General features: G+C 37.6%; 2 protein-coding genes across 16 annotated transcripts in view; one reads left to right on the top strand and one right to left on the bottom strand.

The window, feature by feature from the left end:
- Nucleotides 1-25569, bottom strand: part of LOC127438849 (uncharacterized) — a 687566-nt gene that overhangs the window by 155586 nt on the left and 506411 nt on the right. The window lies entirely within an intron of this gene.
- Nucleotides 1-25569, top strand: part of LOC127438810 (receptor-type tyrosine-protein phosphatase S-like) — a 264336-nt gene that overhangs the window by 48951 nt on the left and 189816 nt on the right. For 9 of the 15 annotated variants that reach the window (XM_051694677.1, XM_051694675.1, XM_051694672.1 and 6 more), the window contains exon 1: nucleotides 20231-20517. The gene's annotated coding sequence lies outside the window, so the exon portion shown is untranslated. Of the gene's footprint in view, nucleotides 1-7623; nucleotides 7703-20229; nucleotides 20518-25569 lie in introns of those variants that run through there. The other 6 variants (XM_051694668.1, XM_051694664.1, XM_051694676.1 and 3 more) reach the window with 2 other exon arrangements.

Raw genomic sequence — 25569 nt, 5'->3', positions numbered from 1 at the left:
TTTCTAACAGGTTTCCCGAACACTTGCATGACATTTAAAAAAAAAACTAATTATTATTTTAGTTTGGCTGAAATCGAACTTTTAAAGTAGACCTAGATAATAGGTTCACAATTGAACTAGGCGTTGTGCACATACTTTGAATGATAAAGGTGATGAGTGTCATGTATTTCAAAAACAATTTTCAAAAAATAAAAATCAAAAAACAAATATTCTATTAAGCATTGTGTCATGTACATTTGGACAGTCGGATGAAGACTGTAGTTCGATTACAAAAAACCAGCTGTAGCTTGATTTTATTTGTGCATTTAAACTAACTGAATTTTTAGATTTTTAAGAGAAATCAGCATAATTTTGACTTGAGAAAAATGTAACTTTTCACTTTAAAAATCAAACATGAAACTTATTAATATTACCATGCCCAGCAATATGTATAATTAGAACATGTACAGTTTTGTTAATGCATCAAAAATGTACAATTTCATAGATGAATCGAAAATGTGCAATTTCATAAATGCATAATCGGGGGCCTGGGTAGCTCAGTGGTAAAATATGCTGGCTACCACCCCTGGAGTTCGCTAGCACGCTAGTTTGAATCCCAGGGCATGCTGAGTGATTCCAGCCAGGTCTCCTAAGCAACCAAATTGGCCCGGTTGCTAGGGAGGGTAGGGTCACATGGGGTAACCTCCTCGTGGTCACTATACTGTGGTTCGTTCTCAGTGGGGCGCGTGGTGAGTTGAGCGTGGTTGCCACAGTGGATGGTGTGAAGCCTCCACACGCACTATGTTTCCATGGCAACGCACCCAACAAGCCACATGATTAGATGCGTGGGTTGATGGTCTCAGACGCGGAGGCAACTGGGATTCATCCTCCGCCACCCGGACTGAAGCAAATCACTAAGCGACCACAAGGACTTAAAAGCACATTGGGAATTGGGCATTCCAAATTGGGAGAAAAAGGGGAAAAATCCCAAAATAAATAAAAAAATAAAAATAATGCATAGTCAACAACCGAAGTGTGGTTTACAACACGTGGAAAAAACATTGGTCCAAAAATCGTATTAGTATTATGCTATATTACTTTAAGTGACATATTATTTGCATGAAAATAGAGTTTTGAGTTTGACTGGACTCAACAACAAAAGTCATGGGAAACATTTTCTCCCTTTTCAGCATAACTTTTTATTTGCTGTCCTTACTATGAATGATTATAAGGTCATTTGCATATTATTATTTGTATTTAGCATTTTTTTTTCCCCTGCTGTTTTTGACCCAATCAGAACAGACCTGTGACCCATTTTTGAGTCGATACCGACCTGTTGAGAACAACTAACCTAGAAAATCAAAGTTAACATTTTGCCTGAATGTTTTTTGTTTTGATTTGTTTCGAGAAAGAATACACCCTCTTCTGCATGTTCTGGAGAGTGACTGTATTTGAGTTGACAATCTCTTCGAAAATGATCAGATATGGTGGCACGTCCTGCTCACAGCCTCACCGCCAAGAGCTGAATCATAATGTCAATGCCTCAAGCACATTTCATTTCAATAAATGGCTTTCGATTCCCGCAAGTGCTCTGTGTGACTGGACGAATACCGGTCGTCTCTTCAAGAGATAATGCAGATGTTGTCATAGCAATCAACATTATAGCTTCTCTCCTGGCTTTTGCAAACATTTGTGTGCGTGTTATTTGTAGGGCTTTTGCGTAAGTGCTTATCTGTAGTAATTTTTTTAATTTGCCGTCAAAGCCACTATTTATCTGCACAGTAGGGGCTTTTGGGGGGCCGTTGCTGTGGTATCATACGGCTCATTTCTAATGAGTATGGATTAGCATCGGATGATCCAGGCTTTGCCGAGCTTTTGTCCAGCATTCCAGAGGTCAAAGGCAGCTCGTAATTCCATGGCACAAATCCTACACCAGTAGGATATAGTTATAATATATTAAATGATTTTTCTACGACCCACCAGCTCAGGATAAACACAGATTATATGCATCATATATATTCAAACCGTAACCTTTGATTAATTTCATGCTGACATGGTAATAATGCAAACTATATGCTGATGAAGCCGCAGCCTGCTTAGTTAGAATCTCCAGTTTGTGTTTTGTGTTCTGTATTATATCCCGAGAATGGATTCATGGGTGTTTTTTCAATTATGGGCACTTTTAGAATATAAACTGTCTTCAAAACACACTTTGCGTACTCTAGTTCATTTAATTTGTCTACTAACAATATCAAAGAGAGGATATACATGAATCACAGGAGATTTATGGCATTTTACAGAAGAAACAAACGTCATTTCCACAACATCTCAAATGATTCTGTGTAAAAAAATAAATAAATATTGGAATAAAATGGCTAACTTCTTTGTCTTGCTAAGGGTAATTTCGTAGCTAGCATTTTATATATCCTAAATACACACAATTTAATACAATTTGACATTTGAAATGGGAAGATTGCGGTTTTGAGATTTACAGGAGTGATTCGCCTCTGGTTTTGCTTGACGAACCAGACTGGATTTCAAGTGGTGACCCAAAACAGCACAAAATATTTTTTAATGCACAAAATGTCTAAAAAACAAAACAAACAACAACAACAACAAAAAATGGTGTCTGACGCCACTAGCATCATAAAAAATCCATTAAAAGATGTACTGTTTTCAAACAGGTTTCCCGAATACTTCCATTGGTCTGAAATTGATAGCTCCGCCCACAAAGCTCACGACTGTTTGAGGCAATTTTGCTGTGTTGAGCTAGTCGAGATGCAAAAACAATTTGACAAAATTATTGGAAAATATTTTATCACTTTTTAAAATACATTTGCAGACTCTTTTGTCTTTCTAAGGCTAATTTCATATCTAGCATTGTGTGTAAACTAAATACGCATAATCAAAAAATAATATTTTTGCACTTTTAGCATACTTTGACAATTATAGCTTAATTGAAAATGAAACAATAACTTATTCTGTTCACAAGTGCTGTTTATCTTATTTATTCAAGCATGCTCTTGTCGACATGCTAAACAAATACACTAACTTTTGAAAACACTGCATTAGTTATTAATTATTAAAATCGTTGGTTTTTGTGGAAATGACAACACACCGGAGGGACATTAGTAACTTGTCTCAACTGTATTATTTTCACACAATATACTGTATATTTTTATTTGATTTTATTTTTTATTTATTTATTTTTGTTGATTTTTCCCCTTTTTCTCCCAATTTGGAATGCCCAATTCCCAATGTGCTTTTAAGTCCTCGTGGTCGCGTAGTGATTCGCCTCAGTCCAGGTGGCGGAGGACGAATCCCAGTTGCCTCCGCGTCTGAGACCATCAACCTGTGCATCTTATCATGTGGCTTGTTGAGCGTGTTGCCACGGAAACATAGCGCATGTGGAGGCTTCACGCCATCCACCGCGGCAACCACGCTCGACTCACCATGCGCCCCACCGAGAACGAACCACATTATAGCGACCACGAGGAGGTTACCCCATGTGACTCTACCCTCCCTAGCAACCAGGCCAATTTGGTTGCTTAGGAGACCTGGCTGGAGTCACTCAGCACGCCCTGGATTCGAACTAGCGAGCTGGCGAACTCCAGCGGTGGTAGCCAGCGTATGAATATACTGTATATTTAAATTGACAGTTTATTTCGTAAATGCATAAACAACAACCGAAGTGTGGTTTACAACACGTCGAACAAACATTGGTCTAAAAATTGTATTAGTGTTATGCTATATTACGTTAAGTGACATATTATTTGTGTGAAAATAGAGTTTTGAGATTGATTGGACTCTGTATTTAATGACCACAATCCATTCTCCCAAAAGCTTTGAGGATCATCAAGGTGTGTTTTGGCTAAATTCAGAAGAGCCTTAATGTTTTTCTGGGTTAGCAGTGGTTTTCGACTCGCCACTCTTCCATGGATGCCATTTTTGGCCAGTGTCTTTCTGATAGTGGAGTCATGAACATTGACCTTTATTGATGCGAGAGAGGCCTGCAGTTCATTGGATGTTGTCCTAGGCTTTTTTGTGACTTCCTGGATGAGTCGTCACTGTGCTCTTGGAGGAATTTTGGAAGGTCGGCCACTTCTGGGAAGATTCACTACTGTGCCAAGTTTTCTCCATTTGGAGAGAATGGCTCTCACTGTGGTTCTTTGGAGTCCCAGAGCCTTTGTAACTCTTCCCAGACTGATGCATTTCAGTGACCATTTTCCTCATCATTTCTGGAATTTATTTCGACCTTGGCATAGTGTGCTACTGGGTGAGACCTTTTAGCCAACTTCATGCTGCTGAAATAGTTATATTTAGGTGCTGATTTGAATGAACAGGGCTGGCAGTAATCTGGTTGTGTCTAGTCCAGATGAACCCCATTATGAATGCAGTTTCATAGATTTGGGGATTTAGTAACTAAGGGGGCAAATACTTTTTCACACAGGCCCAGTTGGTATTGGATAACTTTTTTGCTTCAATAAATAACATTACCATTTAAAAACTGTATTTTGTGTTTACTCAGATTGCCTTTGTTTTATGTTAGATTTTGTTAGAATGTTTTTTAACAATTTATTATGTGATATACACAAAAACAGAAGAAATCAGGAAGGGGGCAAATACTTTTTCACAGCACTGTAGTTGAAATCAGGTAGTTGTAATTAAAAATAAACCCCTTGGTAATTAAAATGCCTTTAATTAAAGAAACATCCATGAAGCAATGCATACGTATTTATATTACAGTGATATCTCAGCTTTACATCAATATATGATGCATCATTTGTGGCTCAGAAAACAACACGTGAAAAAGCTTCCAGGGTTCCAGAACATGAGAGATGAGCACTTTTGGCTGGACGAATGGTCGTAAACAGGTGTGCGCTGACTGATTTATCGTAATTAATCAGATGTGCAGTCCAGTAGCATCTGCGACGAAGCGCTCTTCCCAATGTCACAGTGTCTGTGAAGGGCAATGCAATTACTTTGATTAAGAAGTACAAAATTATTTCAGATTTTTTTGTGTGCTATTTTACGATTTGCAGTTATTCCATATTTAAAGGGACAGCCCATCCAATCTCAAATCCAGATTGGCTCATGTATCAACGACAACAAGAACAGTGGCTCTTTTCACTTGGCAGGCCTTGGAATAATGATTGTTTTGCATTGCAATGCTATTTTTAATGGATGCAATGGCACTTATTGGTACAAAACAGGCCCAGTAATAAAACTTGAGTTGAAAAGCTTGGAATAGACCGATTCATTCAGGAGAAATGCGGGTTGTGATCTGTCAAATGTCATACGTTGTGTGCTCTAGAATTTATCTTTAAAGTCATTATGTACGACATACTTGCATCTGATGACACATGGAAACACTCCCATGATTTATGATGACAAAATGATCGCCATAACTTTTCCCCTGACTTTCTTACACATAGTGCTGGATCTATTTACTGGGTAACTGAATCAATTTAGTCTTCATTTTGCTGTGACCTCAGGGGTTTCGACTCATGCGGTCGACACAAAACTCCCAATGTCACCAGAGCATTTACTGCGGATTTGTTTTCACATCCATTTGTGCAATGTAATTCAGTCGCTAGCATTTGTGACACACTTTACTCAAGCTTTTCACTGTGTTAAAAATTACACTTAAAAATAAGACCTTTTGGGCTGTAAATAAAGTATAATGTAATGCATAAAGGTTACAAAACACCGTACAATTAGCTGTGTATTATTGTGAGTAATTGTAGCCAGTGTGATCAAACGTTATGATACTGTATTTACCTATTCAATGTTAATATGTTCAGGTAATATTTCAAAAACAAACAAAAAAAATGAAGCCCATTTATGACATTCACTTTACTGGAATACAGCAATGAAAATCATGCTGTCCTTTTTATTATTAAAATCAACATAAATTAAAGGCAGTACAACAAATACTACTATTATGTATACTTATTAAATAAAGAAAAGTGTCATTTTCTCTCTCTCTCTCTCTATATATATATACCCATTTTCCTGACAATTTTCATGTTGTATAATATATGTTAGGTGTTATAATGCATCATACTCTTTAAAGTTAAGTATTGGTTGGTATTTTAATGTATAATGTATTTATAACTTTTCTTATGCTAAAAAAAGAAATAAAAAAAATTCTTAGTATTTTTGTCTTGTTTTCCATAAAAACATCTAAAAAAAAATTATAAGATAAATTTACTTGAGAAGCAAAACGAATAAGATTTTTTTTCTTTTTAGATAAATGTAACTACATTTAGTAACGTTAATGCTTATAACCAAAAAAAAAAAAACCTTGCCAATGGGTTAAAAAAAAAAGATTTTTTTATTTTTCTTGCCTCCTTGGCAAATATTTTTTTCTTGTTCTAACATGAACTGCACCAAATGTTCTTAGATTTCTCTGAAAACAAGACTTAATAAGTCATTTTATTTGTGAGAATATATAACTGGTGACAGTGTGTATTATGAGACATTTTGAATGCCTTTATAATGCATTATTTAAACAGACGTTTTTCGCCACTCATTTTTGGTTAATAATGGTCAAAACAATATTCCCAGTTAAAAAAAGAGTCAATTGGCCAAGTTTCATAGTATACTTCACTCTCTTCCTGTCACGAGAGCGTGAGCGATCTTTCTGCAGTTTGCTGAAGCCTTTTGCCTTCTGTTTTTCATCACAGAACCACCATCTCCAAATTTACCCTGCACCATGATGCTCCACCATCTGTCGTTACGGTGACCGCTTCCAGTGCCAGTATGTTGGAGTGGCCGTGACAAAATCAGCTACATTTAGACTCATAGTGTGCACTGAAGAGCACGACCCACCCGTATAATGATAAAATAGTTTAATATACAGCTATCTGCCACTTGGTTTGATACTTTGCTTTGTTATGCAAAGACACTTACATTTTCAAGTGTTACTTAAGTGTCCAAATACTTTTCAGGGTCACTATTGTACAGGCTGGTGTCCTCTTGTAACATTGAGGCTACTGTCGCATCCCCTTGCGGGCTAGCATTAGCTCAGAGCCACGCTATATTCAGCCTGTGTAATGAAGGATGGAGGGAGTGTCTGCTACGAGGGAGCGGTTGTGCACCAGCATGTGTGCAGAGTATAAATGTCATACATTAAGCAAATTTCCAGCACGGGCGCTCACTCGTTTTGGCAGCAAAAGCTGAGAGGGCGCCGTGCAGGCCACCCTCCCCACCCCGAGGCCTTCAGGGATCTCTCGCAGCTCTTAGCTGTTATGATTGGGTAGTCTCGAATTAAAGTGGCCCGTCAGGACAAGGAATCAAGTTCGGCCGCTGGCTGCCTGGCTGGTTGTCGTGGAAACCGTGCCCCAGAGGAGGCTGGGGTTTGACTACGGGCTGGGAGAAGGATGAGTCAAAAGATAAAGAGAAGAAACGAATGGAAAAAGACAAGCTGTAGGCAGTTGTTGACAGTGCAACTAGAGCACAAATCCTTCACTAATTTGTTAACGATAAATTCGTGAAACGATAAACTTTGCAGCGTTCAGGTCGAAAGTGGCTTTTTCTGTAGGGTTTTGAAAGAAATTTTACTTGTTAGCTTTTGAGGAAGCTGTTCATTTGTTAGTCCTTTTCATTAACATTCCTCTTTCATTTTCCTCTTTGCCCAAGGTGCAACCAAGGCAACAGATGAAAACGGCACTAAAACCAGCTGAAGAATGAAGCTGAAAGAGTTTTGAAAACAACAGAGGTAACAACGACTTGGTTGTTCAAGTTCAAACTAAATTAAAATTCAACGTTGTTGGTCTTGTTGCATGTACAGTTCATCAGTGGATGTTATAAGAAAGAAAATATTCTTTGTAATCTTGCTCCGCTTACAAGTTTCCTTTTCATTTGACGTCATATAACCTGCACAAGATATTGGTAGATGTTAATCAATAGTCAAATAGCTACAGGCATCGTTTTATGCTGCTAAAGGCACTTTGTACGAGACACAGTGCAGTGGCCCAAGACATCCATCTGAGACATGTTTACAAGAATGATTCGTGGATTGAATGCGAGAAAGCGTCTTGTGGGAATGTCCGCAAAGTCATATGCAGATGACATTTGTTGCATTTTCGCTTATATCTTCACACAACATAAACGCAATATGGAATTTTGATTAGTGCAGATTATGCCGATTAAAATTAGCCCAAACTAAAGCTGTTGAAATGAATTCAATGGGATGAATTAGGCAAGAATGGTTTTCGATTTAGACACAACTTTGTACTGCGTGTGTTTCATGAATGCGTTTGAGAATTATTTCAGGTCACACTTACTTAAAATAAAAGTAAATAAATGATATCACAAGCCCAAGACGTCCATCAGAGACACGTTTACAAGAACGATTTAAAGATAGCGCAGATTAAATGTTAAAATGCGTCTTTTGCCAACACCCGCAAAGTCATAAACGAATCCAATGGGACGATTTATGTAAGAATTGTTTTCGATTTAGACACAACTTTGTTCTGCTCGTGTTTCATGATTACGGCCGAGAATTTTTCCAGGTCACACTTACTAAAAATAAAAATAAATAAATGATATCACAAGCAAATAAATGATTACACATTATGGCGAAGCGGCCCAAGACATCCATCAGAGACACGTTTATAAGAACGATACAAAGAGAGTGCAGATTAAATGTTAAAATGGGTCTTGTGCCAACGCCTGCAAAGTCATAAACGAATTCAATGGGACGATTTACACAGGAATGGTTTTCGATTTAGACACAGCTTGTTCTGCTCGTGTTTCATGATTACGGCCGAGAATTTCTCCAGGTCACACTTACTAAAAATAAAAATAAATAAACCGCGAAATCATAAGGATTCGCGTAACTTTTCTAAATTTGGCTAATTCATATGATATCGTACGACTGTACTCGTATGACTTCATACGAACTTCACTACAGCCAATGACGTCGCTGGACATTGTTTTCATCTAATACTCGACAATTACGTGCTTCTGTTACACACAATATATATTAATAAGCATAATATTAATAAGTATGTCCTTGACACCACGCGCGTGGAACTCGTGCATTACACATCCAGGCATTTGCACGTGATGAAATTGTACAAATTCATACGAAATAGCCAACTCGTAAAATATGTACGAATTTTCATGAGATCGGGTTGCGTCGCAAGCAAATAAATGATTTCACATTACGGCGCAGTGGCCCAAGACGTCCATCAGAGACAAGTTTACAAGAACGATTCAAAGAAAGCGCAGATTAAATGTTAGAATGCGTCTTGTGCCAATGCTCGCAAGGTCATAGACAGCTGTCGCCGTATGTTGCGTTTTTGCCTATTACTTCACAAAATATAAACGCAATATGGAATAATGATTGTGCAGATTATGCCGATTAAAATGTGCCCAAACTAAAGCCGTTAAAATGAATTCAGTGGGACGATTTATGCAGGAATGGTTTTCGATTTAGACACAAATTTGTTCTTCTCGTGTTTCATGATTACGACCAAGAATTCTTCCAGGTCACACTTACTAAAAATACAAAGAAATAAAATAACAACGCAAGTGGATAAACGATTACACATTATTGGTTAAAATTATTGGCTGTAATTTGATGGTATCGATAATATATCGGCGACTGATATATTGTGCACCTCATGTCAAAACACTTTTATCTGACAGGTTTTTTCACAGAGGTATGTAAGTTTATCCTTCCTGTTTGGCACCTGTGACCATAAAGTGCAGAGAAGAGATTCTTGAGTTAGTTTTGAGTCTGTGCTAGTATCAGAAGCCAAACGGAGCGCCTTCAAGAGATTACTTGCAGTCTCGACCTGTTTCTTCTCAACAAGTGGAGTGCAGAATGTTGACACGTGCACTTGTTGCTGTAGGCTATTTCTGAGAGAGAAAAAGGCCAATAAATGCGATCAGCTGAATATTGCATGCAGCACTGCTGTAAAGGGGAGATATTCGCATTGCATATGGTCCACAAAGACCTCATTTTGTTTTATTACACTCTGTAGTATGTGGTCTCCTGGATTCCTTGTCTTCCCCTCGCTGAGGATAAACAGCTATTATTCGTATTCGTGGGGAAAGACTACTCATTGGTGAGGAGGGCCAGCGAATGGCACATCTCATTGATCAAAAGAACATCCACTTGGGTCTTGTTTTTGCAACACACTGCTCTCTGCTGGCCAGGTTCGCAATTAAACAAAGCCCTGTTAATCTTTCCAGCATGTATTGGAGGCATTGTGTTGTGCTGGATCGGGGTGTGGGGGGGGGGGGGGGATGGGGGGTGTGCATTCAAGTTGCAAGCATGCCCGACGATGTGATAAATTACCCCCCCATGCCCCCTCTCTCTGGCACATTGGCTTTGCCTTCCAACTTTAATCCACGTCAAAAAAGAAACGCAGATAAATTAGCGTTATTCAATTACCAACGCCCCGTTTATTTATGGTGGTATTTAAAGAAATGTAAATGAAGCACGAGGCCGGAGGTGATGAATTTTATTGTGCCAGCTTATATTATTTCATGGTGTTTGGGAATCAAAGATGCATAGCTGCTCAGATGTTCCAGTAATGGGGCTCTGACGGAGTGCTGTGTCGGATGCGGAAAGAGGATCATTTTTTATTTGCGTGATATTTATAATCAGTCTTTCAAAAAGAACATTTGTGTATGGTTTTTTTTTGGGGGGGGGGGGGGCTTTATTGTCCTGTAAGTTATCTTCTGAAACCCAGCCAGTGTTTATGTTTTTTTTTTTTTTTAATGCTATAACGATACATAGGAACACAAGGGGTCAGGGATTGGCTAGTTAGCGTGGTCCAGTAAGCCCCTGCTGGTAGATCCTGGAACTACACCATTCGGTGAGCAAAAAGCATTTTTCCCAATTGTCGGCCATTCATAAGTATAGTTTTGAAGCATATAAATGTTGCATATTGCAGTGTAGCAAACTACTGTTTTTTTTAAAACAACAACAACAATGTAGCATATTGAATACTTTTTCACATACTATTTTATTTTTTAAATAGAAGGCGGTATTTACTATACCGCACAGTAAGGTCAAGTCCACACTAATCTGTTCAAGTTTGAAAACGTCATAGTTTTCCAAAGTGGGGAGCGTTTTAGAAATTATCCCCTTTCGGCGGAGCAAAATGGCATTCAAGAGTAGATGTGAGTTGTAAACGTTGCAAAATCAGTGCATTTCCGAATTAAAATTCTTAAGTGTGGATGTGGCCAAAGCAGTGCACTAGTATTTCATTTAGAACTTAGCAATGGTTCGACAAGCACAATTTTCTTTCATGTATTGATGTAGTTCCTGTTGAAACAGTAAGTTGGGGTGAGACATATAAAAGTGCTTCTTGTTTTAAATAGTCAATTGCCTTTAGTTTAAGACAAACTGATTTGCTACTTGCAATTGTTAATGTAATGGGAGCCAGCTGTGTGATATGTGTAAATCTCACTCCCCTGGCCTCAAGAGGTGCACTAGCGACTGACGCTACAGGCTGTAGCCTTTAGCCTCCTCATTAACAAGCCCACCTCCCATGCCGGCTGACACTGGTTCGAATCCCGCTCGGAGCGGGTCAAGCAGGATTGGTTACATTAGCTGTATGTATAAATTCAAGGGTTCAGGGTTTGGCTAATTAGCACATTCCAATTAGCCCCTGCTGGTAGATGCTGAAAGTACATCATTTGGTGAGCAAAAAGCATGCTTCTGTTTTTAATGCCATACAAAAGTATGTAGAAGTGTAGTGTATTTTGAGAAAATACATTTTGTCATACTGCAATGTAGCATACTACTATTTTTGTAGAATATTACAATGTAGAATACTACTGTTTGAAATATTTAGCACTGCATATTGCATACTGTTTCACATACTGTTTAAAGAAAATGTTGGCAGAATTTAGTATACACTGCACTGTATGCACCAAGCAGTGCGCTAGTATTCCATACGGAACATAGCGATGGAACAAAAACAATGTAGCATTTGAAATGTTTAGCGCTGTATAGTAAATACTGTTATTTTATTTTATTTTAGAGTAGGCTGTATTTAGTGTATATTGCACAGTATGCAGTTTGCAAGTATTCCATTTGGAAATTAGCCAGAGTTTGACAAACACAATTTTTTGTACATATATTGATATATTTCCTATTCAAACAGGAATCTGGGGTGCAACATATCGAAGTGCTTGTTCTTGTTTTAAATGGCCTATAGCCTTTAGTTTAAGACAAACTGCCTGCCCATGATTTGCTAGTTACTGTTAGCATTTAGCAGATGGTATTGTTAGCTGTATGTAGGAATCCAAGGGGTCAGGCTTGTTAGCATGGCCCAGTTAGCTCCTGCTGGTAGATGCTGTAACTACACCATTCGGTGAGCAAAAAGCATGTTTCGCTACTGACGGCCAGTCAAAAGTTGCAGTATGCTGCATAGCATACTGCAATGTAGCAGGCTACTGTTTTTTTTAAAACAACAATGTAGCATACTGCTGTTTGAAACGTTTAGTGCTGCATATTGAATACTGTTTCACATACTATTTATTATTTTTTTTTTAATAGTAGGCAGTATTTAGTATATACTGAACACTATGCAGTAAGCAGTATGCTAGGAACAACACGGAACATAACGCCGAAACAAAAACAAAAATGTTAGCGCTGTATATTAAATACTGTTTCATATGCTATTTTTTTTTAAATAGGAGGCTGTATTTAGTGTATATTATATATAGTATGCATAAGCAGTATGCTAGTATTACATTCGCAACATAGCATTGGTTTGACAAACAGATTTTTCGCTTATGTACTGATGTATTTCCTGTTGAAACAGGAAGTTGAAGTGGGACATATCAAAGTGCTTGTTCTTCATTTAAATAGCCAGTTGCATTTAGTTTAAGACAAACTCTGAAACCACTATTTGCTACTGGATTTTGTTAGCATGAACTAAGTGCCAAGAAAAAACTTTTTTGATTTGATGAGAGCGATGTCCGTATATGCATACTTCCCTACTATATAGTATGCCAATGGAGTAGCGTGTCCGAATCCTTAGTATTCATAAAATAGTAGTGTGTAAAAGTGTGGCGCATATTTGCAGTGAAGGATAGAAGGGGTTATGGTGGTCGGTGCGGTTGTTGTACACAAATGGATGGGGGTAATAACCTCAGGTTTGGATGTGCCCTGAGCTCTGTTAATATCCTGGGTGAAGTGTGCTTGCCGAACTGTGCCGTCCTGCTGATCCGCGTATGAATGGTGCAGATTTTGTCTGCCAGACTGTGTTAGAGTCGCTCCAGGGCACAGTGCATTGTGAGCAAATCCTTTTCTCTCATGGCTGGGTTTTTCAGCCGTGGGAGCCTTTGCCACACGGGGCTTGTTTGATTTGGCGCTCTATTGTGTGCACGGAAGAGGACTTTGCCGTAAACACACACATGCACATTGGAATAGAGTAAAGAGGGCAGTGGATGGACAGTGTGTGTTTAAGAGACAGAGAGTCTAAAATCAACAGAATATATATATATATATATATATAAAGAAAATGAAATGGTCCTATTTTTTAGGATCATTAGTTTGTTTTGTTTTTTTGTTTTTTTGCATAAATCAAGATCAAAATTCTGAATACCATAATGTGTCTGGGCATTTCATTTACATATTTACACAGTATAAATGAAAGGCATCACAACAAGGCTACCATGACAATAACAATTTAAATATATTTTTAACTGTACTTTTGAGTTGTTTTTTTCTTCTTCTGTATTTTACTATATTATAAAAGGGTATTTTTTATTTACTTTATTACATTAAAAAAATACTGAATAATGTTTTTTTTTTAAATCTACTTTTCCTAAATCAGCATAAATTAAAGACATCACAAGAAATTATACCATGATGTAAATATACGTTACAATTTAAATAATGTACATTGTCCATTTATTTATTTATTTTTTTTTATTTATTTTTTTTGTCAGTGGTATATCTAATTTCTTACATTTATTATATTATTTTGACGTTTTGTTTTTGTTTTTTTGTTTTTTTGGTCATTTTCTTTATATTAATTTGTGATTTTCAATATTTTAATGCAGGATTTTTTTTATTTATTTTTTTATTATTATTACAGTTAAAACTACTGTATTACAATGTTTTTTATTTTTTATTTAAACCAACATTAGATTAAAGGCAGAGTAACTAATTCTACCATGATGTATAAATACTTTTAAGTAAAAAAATTAATTGTAAAAATCTTTCATCAGAATATTGTCAGTAATGTGTGTAAGATTTTGTTATATGCTTTACATATGTATATGCTTTAAGTTCTCATGAAAATAGTAATTGTCCTAAAAGTAGTCTTCTTTTTCTTTATTTAAAATATTTAAATATTTTTAACAAGTGTGTGTGGGTGTGTTTGTGTGTTTGTGTGTGTGTGTGTGTGTTTGTGTGTGTGTCTGTGTGTGTGTGTGTATAAGTCAAATCTTATGATATATATATTGTGTGTGTGTGTGTGTGTGTGTGTGTGTGTCAGGTTAGAGCAGATATGTGCTGATTAGTTCCTCTCAGTGGCAGACGGTGTGTTTGCTCTGCAGTACTGAGGTGTATTGGCCCTCTGACCTGCTGGGTAAATGCAGGCAGAGAGAGACGGTGCCTTCTCCATTCTCCTTCCAAATAAGGCCAACACATCCACTGCACAGAGCAAAGGCAACCTGCCATCCTGTACAGCTCAATAAACACACACACACACTCGTCTCCCTCTTTCCACAGGCCTCTCAAGGTCCTCTCAAGCTCCTCTTTTTCCATTACCATCTTTATATCTTTTTTTTTTTTTTTTTTTTTTGCATGCCCTCTTTCTCTCTTAACGCCCTTTCAGGTGCATTTTGACCCTTCCAAGGCATAGTTCACCCCAAAAATAAAAATGTTGTCATGATTTAAAGAATGTTCAATTAGCATAAACCAGCATAAGCTGGTCTGGTCTCTGCTGGTTTTAGAGTGGGTTTGGGCACTCTTTAGATGGTCAGCCTTGGAGAGCAACTGGCTTCTCAGATAAATGAGCTGAGCACCAACTTGGCCAGGTTGGAAGACCAGCTTAAACCAATTAAGACCAGCAAACCACAAAAATGCTGTCGAGCTTAACTTGTATTGAACCCAGAAAATTCCTTTAAGGCAATGTTTTGCTATGGGTATCGCTAACCACCCCAAGATACAATACGTATAGCGATACATACATTTAGAAAAACTATATTTGTCCCACACATAATGCACGAGACGTATCGGCACATGGAAAACCGAAGTGTACTTTGGCCATTTTCCAAAGTATGCTTTAATAAAGAGTGTTTTCGTGAACGTAAACGTAGCACAATTTATCCATTTTCAAATGAAACATGTTAGTGTGGACATGGCCTTAGACTGGTTTAAGCTGTATTTTCAGCAGGGCTTATCTTTGCATCTTTTAAAAAACAGAAACAAAGATACGGTCATTTTTAATATTTATGATTGTGAACACAAATGACCTCTCCTTCCCCAACTATATGCTGTGAATATATAGATTCTTTATGAGTGTGTGAGTGCTGCCTGTAATGAATTCATAATCTTGGGAGTGGGTCTTTGTAGATTCCTATCAGGCTGGAGATAAGACAGCACAGTTGCACTCAAATAGCTGTCAGTCTGCTTTCCTTCCTGGCTATGGATCAGTTCACTTTTAGAAGACAAAAACACTCACGTAGACACACACAGAGATTGTCTGTGTGTTGAGACGCATGTTACCCGCACAGATGAAAACCGCTGGATTTTCTGTCGGCACAGAGAACGCATTTCTGTACAGAATTGAAAGGAGGTCCCACAAGGCTCTGTACTAGACCCCCCACAATTTATGTGTTTTATCCCCAAAACTTGGCGAGAAGAGGCCCAGTCCATTTTTCTCTACTGTCAAACATAGCAAAAGTTTTGAAAGCCTCTTCAAAAGGCACTTTTTTGAAAGCAATTTCAAAGTTTCACATTTGTGAAAGAGAATTTTACTTGCTGACCGGACAAGCAGACTGATTAAAATGCCAATAACAAAAAAAATAACCAGCTATATTTGTGATAGCCTAGGCCTGTGTCACTTATTATAAAGTTCATATTCTTATTCTGCTGTTGAAAGTAATCCAGAGCACATCATTTTATATTTCGAAAGCGATCTAGTAACAGCTGCGCCCTGTTTGATTGACAGGCGGCATATGTGTGTGTGCTGAACATGCTCCTGTGTTCTGAAAGTGCTCATGCTAATGCACGCCTGAACGGTCAAAGACATTTCAAAATTCCACCAAAATGGTGAGGTATTCATGTAAACACAGAGTGTGATGTCTAAAGTGAACGTAAACAGCGGAGAAAAAAGCAGATTTGTATTAAAATGTCGGACTTGTAAGTATAAATGTAAATGTAAGCTAATAGATCTGCTGCTGTCTATTGTGTCATTGAACACTTGAAACTGCTGTTAAAAACTTTTTAAAAAGCACTGAATTGTCTTAATTTGTATTTTGGTAGATCTTGCTGCAACAAGAGAACTATGAGCATCCCTGCTGTTAATGGTGGCGATGGAGGCTTTCCTTTATTTGACTACCATACCTAACATAATATAATTATCATATGACAATAGCCTCCTCCCCTACCCAGTGCAGTTTACATTTCTGTCACAGAGAATTGAGTTGACTGCATAGGTACACTGTTAGGTTGGGCATCTGTCATAATTTTAGACAAATATACAACATAAACTTTGACATGTTACTTGAGCATTTAACTTAAATGTCCTTTTTTCTCTCCAGACGAGTAACTTTTTTACTAGGACAAGTGAATGACCAATTTATTTGTCCAGAGGACAGGCACATGACAATGCTTAATGCCGAGCCCTGCATTGATATGCCAAAACCAGAGCACGTTCAGTACACACATATGTGCACACACATACTAAAACATTGCACAGACACTAAGGACAAAGCATTCCCAGAATACAACGCTCATTATGGTGTTATGGATTACCCATGTCAAGTGTTAAGTGTTTCTTTACCATTTTCCCCAGCGTCCTTAAACGGCTCTTCAGCGGATGAAATTGACCATGTTTTCTGCCACCAGGAGAACGTAGGATGCTGCAAAGCGTTCGATTTATAAAGATGATTAAACTAGGCAAGTGTGAATAGAGAAAAATGAGAGGAACCAACATAAAATCACCGATTTTACACAACGTTCCCGCTAATTGGGCCCTGGCCCTTTATGATAGTACCGATCACCATGGCCCTTAAATAAAGGGGAAAAAAATGTGTCTAAACAAAACTCCTGGGCTTCTCTATAAAGGATGAATAATTATTTCTGGTGCTGTTATATGTGCAGACATTTAACTTACGATGAATCAACACAATACTCTATACATGGCAAGCATTGTCAAATAGTTCATAAGTTACCTTCATGAATAAAAAAGATGTTTTGTCTTCGCATCACCCGATGATGTGTTTTTAGAGGATTCTCAGCCCACAACAGCCTGTGAGCTGCATTTGAAATATTTGAATACACTGTGCATAACAATACCCCTGGTTTTCTCAATGCAAATTCCTCTTTGACCTATTAAGGGCTCCAAATGGTCCTTGTTAAGCCAACAGACAAAGTTTTAAGATTAAATGTACTTTCTCATGGAAGGAAATAAGGAAATAAATAAATATTTTTTGAACAGTCCGAATGAACCGATTCACTGAAAGTGATTTTGACTTCAATGCTACATTTAAATGAATCGCTGAATTATTTAATTAACAGTTTATTGAGACAGTTAATGGCAATGCACCTGATTCACTTAAATGATTTGGACTTCAACACTACATTTAAATGAATTGCTGATTTTTTTTTAATGAACAGTTTCATTTCCATTAACGGTCCGAATATACAGATTCACATAAATAATTTGGACTTCAATGCTACATATAAATGAATCCCTGAATTATGAAATGAACAGGTTCATTTCCATTATCTGTCTGAAGGATCCAATTCACTTAAATGATTTGGACTTCAACGCTATATAAATGAATTGCTGAATCATGTAATGAATAGGTTCATTTCCGTGAACTGTCCGAACGAACCGATTCACTTAAATGATTTGGACTTCAACTCTACATATAAATGAATTGCTGAATCATGTAATGAATAGGTTCATTTCCATGAACTGTCTGAATAAACTGATTCACTTTAATGATTTGGACTTCAACTCTACATGTAAATGAATTGGTGAATCATTCATTTCAAAAAGTAAATTTCCATGAACTGTCCGAACGAACCGATTCACTTAAATGATTTGGACTTCAACTCTACATATAAATGAATTGGTGAATCATTCGTATCAAAAAGTTCATTTCCATGAACTGTCCGAACGAACCGATTCACTTAAATTATTTGGACTTCAACTCTACATATAAATGAATTGCTGAATCATGTAATGAATAGGTTCATTTCCATGAACTGTCCGAACGAACCGATTCACTTAAATGATTTGGACTTCGACTCTACATATAAATGAATTGCTGAATCATGTAATGAATAGATTCATTTTCATGAACTGCCGGAAACGAACCAATTCACTTAAATGATTTGGACTTCAACTCTACATATAAATGAATTGGTGAATCATTCACATCAAAAAGTACATTTCCATGAACTGTCCGAACGAACCGATTCACTTAAATTATTTGGACTTCAACTTTAAATATAAATGAATTGGTGAATCATTCATATCAAAAAGTACATTTCCATGAACTGTCCGAACGAACCGATTCACTTAAATGATTTGGACTTCAATTCTACATATAAATGAATTGGTGAATCATTCATATCAAAAAGTTCATTTCCATGAACTCTCCGAACGAACCGATTCACTTAAATGATTTGGACTTCAACTCTACATATAAATGAATTGGTGAATCATTCATATCAAAAAGTTCATTTCCATGAACTGTCCAAACGAAACGATTCACTTAAATGATTTGGACTTCAGTGCTACATTTAAATGAATCGCTGAATTATTTAATGAACATGTTCATTTCCATTGTCTGTCCAAATGAACCGATTAACTTCAATTATTGTTTTTCAATGCTACATACAAATGAATTGATGAATTAAATGATCGTTTTTCAACGCTACATGTAAATGAATCTGTGAATTATTTATATCAGCAGTTTCATATCCATAAACTGTCCGACTGAGCCGATTCACTTAAATGATTTGGACATCCCTACTTCAATTCAACTCCCAAATCTTAAAGGAATATTCCGGGTTCAATACAAGTTAGGCTCAATCGAGAGCATTTGTGGCACAATGTTGATTACTACAAAAATTTATTTCAACTCGTCCCTCCTTTTCTTAAAAAAAAAAAAGCAAAAATCGAGGTTGCAGTGAGTCACTTACAATGGAAGTCAATGGGGCCAATTCGTAAACGTAAAAATACTCACTGTTTCAAACTTTAAGCCACAATACATAAACAATATGCATGTTTAGATGCGTGTTAGTGTGATAAAATCACTTACTAACCTTCTCTGTGTAAAGTTATTTCCAATTTTACAACTTCGTTACCATGATGATGTAATGTCAACAAACCCTAAAACCCAGAAACAACTGTAAAAATGACGATTTAAACAACTTTACAGCTCAAATAATACATGAGTTTTAACAGAAGAATTAATGTAAGTGCTTTTATAAAATTATAAGCTTCACATTTCTGCATTTAAACCCTCCAGAAATTGGCCCCATTGACTTCCACTGTAAATGCCTCACTGTAATTGCGATTTTTGCTTTTTTTTTTAAAGAAAACGAGGGACGAGTCGAAATTAATTTTTGTGGTAATCAATATTACGCCACAAATGCTGCCGATTGAGCTTAACTTGTATATTGAACCCGGAATATTCCTTTAAATCCACTTGCTAAGAAGAGCTCTCATCAACCAGCCACATTTTTAAGAATCACACATAGGCTATATAATAGAACATGTGTTATGCATAACATAATGTCATATACGTGTTTATTTGTTTTATTTTCTAAGCTCATTCTTTAGATGTACTAATGCCTGGTTAGGGTCAGCTATAGAGGTGGGATGTTTTTAGTGCGGGTTTCAAATGACACCGGACCCCGAGGAGTGCTCATGTGTGCCCGTTCATACACTGCTGGTGACGTGAGCGCGCAGGGGACGTCCCCGACTCCACTCTTTTGGGGAGGGTGAACGAGAGGAAAGGGGGACAAATACACCCCCACCGACTGCCCCTACCCCCCAGCCGAAGGCTGGACTTGAAAGAAAAGAGTCTAATTCAGCTCTGGGACGCGTTGGACCAACGTTGAAACGAGTTTACAGATTATTTGTCGGTGCGCTTGCGGAGCGTGTACGCGGACCCCGTCGACATGGCACGGATAACTGTTTTCTGAAAACTTCGCGTGTCCAAGGAGTTATTTGGGCTTATTCCCCACACGTTTAAATGGATGCAACATGGGACGCTTTTAAGAGGATTTATATGGTCGAACCGCATCTGCATTTGTCCGAACGACAGTAACTTGGATTTGCGCTTGGAGAAATTTGCGCATACTAAGTAAGCGCGATCGCTATTTTCGTACATTTCTATGGTCGATTAATTGGTACAAGTATTTATGTTGATAATATGTGAGTTTTACAGAATCTCCAGTCATTAAAATCCAATTTAGAGAGAGAATTTGCCAAATGAAACTCAAATAACAGATTTAACGGACCTTGTTCAATTGTATTGCACAATATAATCATTTATAACTATATGTGTGTCTTGTTTATGACCTGATGTGTAGTTTTGGTGATATACTGTGCAATAGTGGATTCTTTAGCAGTCTACTACACTGTCAAATCCCAAGATATACATGCATGCATGCAATAGATGGACAATGCTTTTTATGCATTATTATGGTTTTGATTTAGACCAGGGACGATATAAAGCAAAAATAAGAAGTTACTATAAACTTTTACACATGGCACCCCAAACGAATACAGTGAAGTTAATCTCAGCTGAATATGTGGAATGTTGGAAAGTAACTTTCTGGAGGTTTAACCTTATGCACATATTCAAATAATGCTGTTTTCTGCCTTTTTTGAGTAAAAAAAGAATAAATCACACGTTGTTTAGAGATAGGCTACTGTGTTTTTGGTGTTGGATAGAAAATAAAAGGCATTAATGAAGTGTATCCCCTGCAGAACTAATGAAATGAGGATTTTCATGCATCATTTTCCTTGGCAATTTAATGCATGGATTATAGATCGCTCTTTTCCATCAATGTTGACTGTGTGTGCATGCCTTTCGTGCCATTGCTGGCTAAATGCACTTTTATTTTGAGTTACTTAGATGTGAAACATAACAAATGTGCATACAGTTAAGGTTTTTACTGAGATTTCATAAATGCAGTGTGCAGGCATTGTCTTGATTCGTTTAGCCACAGATAATGTGGGGCCATTAATCACTGTAATGTGACTTAAGGGGCCCCATATCAGCATGTGTTTGGACTGGACTGCTTAGGTTCTGCTTTTGAGAACGGTTGGTCCAGACATCTCAAAGAAATTTAGTAAACAGTCCAATCATTTCGAACATAATAAAAGTTTTGAGAAACAATAAAAACGCATTGTTGTTGACGTCTCATCCAGTTACTTTGAATTGCATTAACTCTTGGAACTTCTTGGAGTTGTCTGTTTTTCACTCAAATACCAGCAAGTAACCGTTAACTTTTATGTAAAAGAAACTTAATACTCATAAAAGGAGGGGCCTGGGTAGCTCAGCGAGTATTGACGCTGACTACCAACCCAGGAGTCGCGAGTTCGAATCCAGGGTGTGCTGAGTGACTCCAGCCAGGTCTCCTAAGCAACCAAATTGGCCGGTTGCTAGGGAGGGTAGAGTCACATGGGGTAACCTCCTCGTGGTCGCTATAATGTGGTTCTCGCTCTCGGTGGGGTGCGTGGTGAGTTGTGCATGGATGCCGCGGAGAATAGCGTGACGTGGTAACATGCTCAACAAGCCACGTGATAAGATGCGCAGATTGACGGTTTCAGACGCGGAGGCAACTGAGATTCGTCCTCCACCACCCGGATTGAGGCGAGTCACTATGCCACCACGTGGACTTAGAGCGCATTGGGAATTGGGGAGAAAAAGGGGAGAAAAAATAAATAAAATACTCATAAAAGGAACAATCCAGTGTCTTGAGACATAATAAAAACATTTCGATCAACAAGTTAGGGCTTTGTTGATGTCTTATCTGATTGCTTTGATGGCGAAATCGCATAAAGTCTTAGAACCTCTTGGAACTGTGAATGTTTTCCATCCAGACACTATCAAGTAGATTGTTATCATAAAGGTTGTTTCATAAAAACTGTACCGTTATTTATACGGGAATATACAGTACTTCTGAGCTGTTATTGCAAAAAACTGTTTACCTTCGGTGTCAAAAGCCATCTTTGCATATATCTTACTTAGACAAAACAAACACAAAAGCATATGTCAAGTGTGCAGTCGTTTTTAAATGTCACTTTAATTGAACAATTTATCACAGCCGATCACTGTCAGATCTCGCAAGATGTTAAGATGAATGCGGAGGAATATAGCCAAACAGAAGCTGTTACCCGTGACCAGGATCTATCTTCTTGTCTGGCTAAAGAGAAACAAACAAGAATCAGTTAAGTTGGGTTTTTGTCTAAATGAAGGATTTGTCAGTAGAAAACGACTTATGCAAAACTTAGTTGGCCAAACTTTGATCTCCCCGTGTGAACTTTGTCTCACCTCTGGACGTAAAGTTAATTGAATTGTGCAGAGGAAATTTATTCTGGTGAAATGTCTTTTGCGAGGTGTCTTCCCTAAGGTTTTCTCTGAAGTGAATCCTACTGGTGTCATTTTTTTTTTTTCTTCTTGTTTTTATGTTTTCCAACGCTTATCGCTGTAACCTTTTTCCCTGATTTTAAATGGAGTTCAAAGGACAGCACCTGAGAGAGATTCACTCATTGCCAAAATAAATATTCTCTCAAACTTTAGAGAGAAGTGGAGGGGAGCCCTCTTGCATTCACATGCATTTCACATTTAGCCTACTGTTTATATAATAGATATTCAGAGAAACTAATGATGATACTAAATGTGCACTGTATACAGTGTTAGGTACTAATGAGTAGGATCTATTTGTATTTCGTTTTTATTGAATTTAATTTCCTTATAGCATTAGAAGCCCAAAACGCCTTATTAACTTATTATTACCTTATTAAACCCCTTTTATCACTCTAAAAAGGAGTGTTTTATAGAATTGTGTCGAATACTGTCTCCATATTCAATCGCGTCATTTATACAGTTGCCGTACGGAAAGCCAATGGGAAACAATATGGCATGGCAGCAATATCAAAACATAAAAATAACAAATAAAAACACTCTAGTGGTTGTAATTAAAAAAAAATCCTTTTCATGGATATATAGTTTCCTGTAGTACATAGAGGAGTACGTTACTGAAGTGTGGATACCATCTTTCCATTCAATGGCACCATGGTTACAGTTAGAGTAGGAAAAGTACTAATGGAGAAAAAACATGTTGTGGCAGCAATATCAAAACAACAATTATTAATAAAAGCCCCCTCATGGTAGTTATTCTAAGCTAGATAGGCCAACGTGATAGTATTCGTAGATAAAATTAGCAGAGTTTGTGTAACAGCGAGAGCGGTGCAATTATCGGTTTTGGTTTTGAATGACAGATGCAGTAATGGCAGCTGTGCCTTTGCTGCTCGCATTATCAGCAGAAAGTCAGGCAAAGAGAGATGTTTGCTGGCGTCTAAGCTCTGCCAGCTAATTGTGTTTATTCCTCTTAATTTGTCCCGAGTGCTAAATCGGTACTCTTCAGCTCACGGTGGGTGCAATTTGTCTGGTCTTAATAAAAGAACAAGTGTTGTATCAAGTATTGAAACAAGTTCTTCTTGGCTTAATGCATCCGTCACTTGTGTCTGCATGCACAGCCGAGATGGAGCCATGGCCTTATCATTAGCACTATTTGGACGGGATTTGTTTTTCAAACTATGATTGAGCTAAACTTATTTAAAGAGATGGTTCAGGCAAAAATGCAAACTCTGGTCTGGTCACTTAAAGGGAAGCATTGGATTTGTGATCTTATTGTTTTTTCCAACTCAATGACTTGACACTTGAAGGTGCTTGGAGTTGTTCAATTGGAAATGTGTTGAGTTGCCCAATTTGCTCATATACAGCAAGTCATAAACACCCCAAGTCCATCAAATAAGGATCCACACCTTAAATCTAGATTATTGGAGTCTATAAACAATGTAGTTTGTCTCTAATTTGAGAATAAATTGACCATCACAGATGTCTATCTTGACCTCCAGGCTTGAAGAGCTGGGTGGGGTTGGTCCCCAAAACCTCAGAGGGGTCATAACTCAGATGGAAGCCAAGGTGGGGCGTGTTTATGACAGATTTCCATTGTTTAAAAGTCCCGAGGGTAGGCGGGACACCCATCAACGTGGAACGCCAGCTGGTCATCATGCTCAACAGAGCTGAAAGCAGTCCATGCGGAAAAATCTTCATGGTGGGGGTAAACAACAAGTGTGCCCTCATTTACAACATGTGTTAATCATGACCCTCTAGGAAATAGAAAGGCATATTAAGGTTAAGAGGAGAGGTGAAGGTTGGTTATAATGCATGATATGACTTTTTTGCAATCTAGTGTCAATATCATCAATTCAGTTATTGACGAAAATGCTAGTTCAAGTGTTTTCTGATTTCTGCTACCTAAACAGTCTCTAAAACATTGAGAATTAATCTCAAAAGTCTCTAAAGCATGACAGATTTTGAAAACAAAGCAACTTCTAAATATTCTGTAAATGCTAGGGTATACTTAGTTTTTCCGCAAACAGTTCAGACTTTTGACCGCGAGCCAATTTGGACATTCGCACTATGACTGCTTTGCAATACTTATCATCAGGTGCATGCGGCGACGATGCGCAAAGATGCTAACTCTCCGCATATCTAGAAAAACCAGGCTGCCAATGGACAGTCTTTATGAAATTAGCATCATGCGAATTGTACGTGAGACACACTGGTACGCGGAAAACCGAAGTATGTTTTTGGTCTTAGTACTTCTGTTTTCTCATTTTATGCTATTATTTCAGGAATATCATACATGTTTATACATTTGTAAATATGTTGAATATGTGGTTAGAGTTTGGCATCTTCTAAATATTAGCTAAAGTCTAGGGTATACTTTGTTTTTCTGCATACTGTTCTGTTTCACGCACAGTCGAGTGTTCAGACTTTTGACCGTGAGCCTGTAAGGATGCGTTGGGCAAGTACGCACTATGAATGCTTTGTGATGGTGATGCGCAAAGATGCAAACTGGCTGAATGTCTAGAAAAACTTGGCTGCACGTGGACAATCCAAACTTGGCTGCACGTGGACAATCCGCATGAAATTTGTGTCACGTGAACTTCGCACAAGATGCACTGGCACGTGGAAAAACTGAGTATATTTTGGCCTTAATATTTCTGTATACTCATCTTATTCTATTATTTCAGAAACATCTTAAAGTGCACATCTTTGTCATTTTGCACATCAGCATCAACTAAAATGACATTAAAGTCAACTTTTCGTTGA

The sequence above is a fragment of the Myxocyprinus asiaticus genome, chromosome 50 (genome assembly GCF_019703515.2).
Source record: "Myxocyprinus asiaticus isolate MX2 ecotype Aquarium Trade chromosome 50, UBuf_Myxa_2, whole genome shotgun sequence".
Lineage (NCBI taxonomy): Eukaryota > Metazoa > Chordata > Actinopteri > Cypriniformes > Catostomidae > Myxocyprinus > Myxocyprinus asiaticus.
Note: the sequence above shows the minus strand (reverse complement) of the source record. Positions and strands in the feature narration are given on the sequence as shown.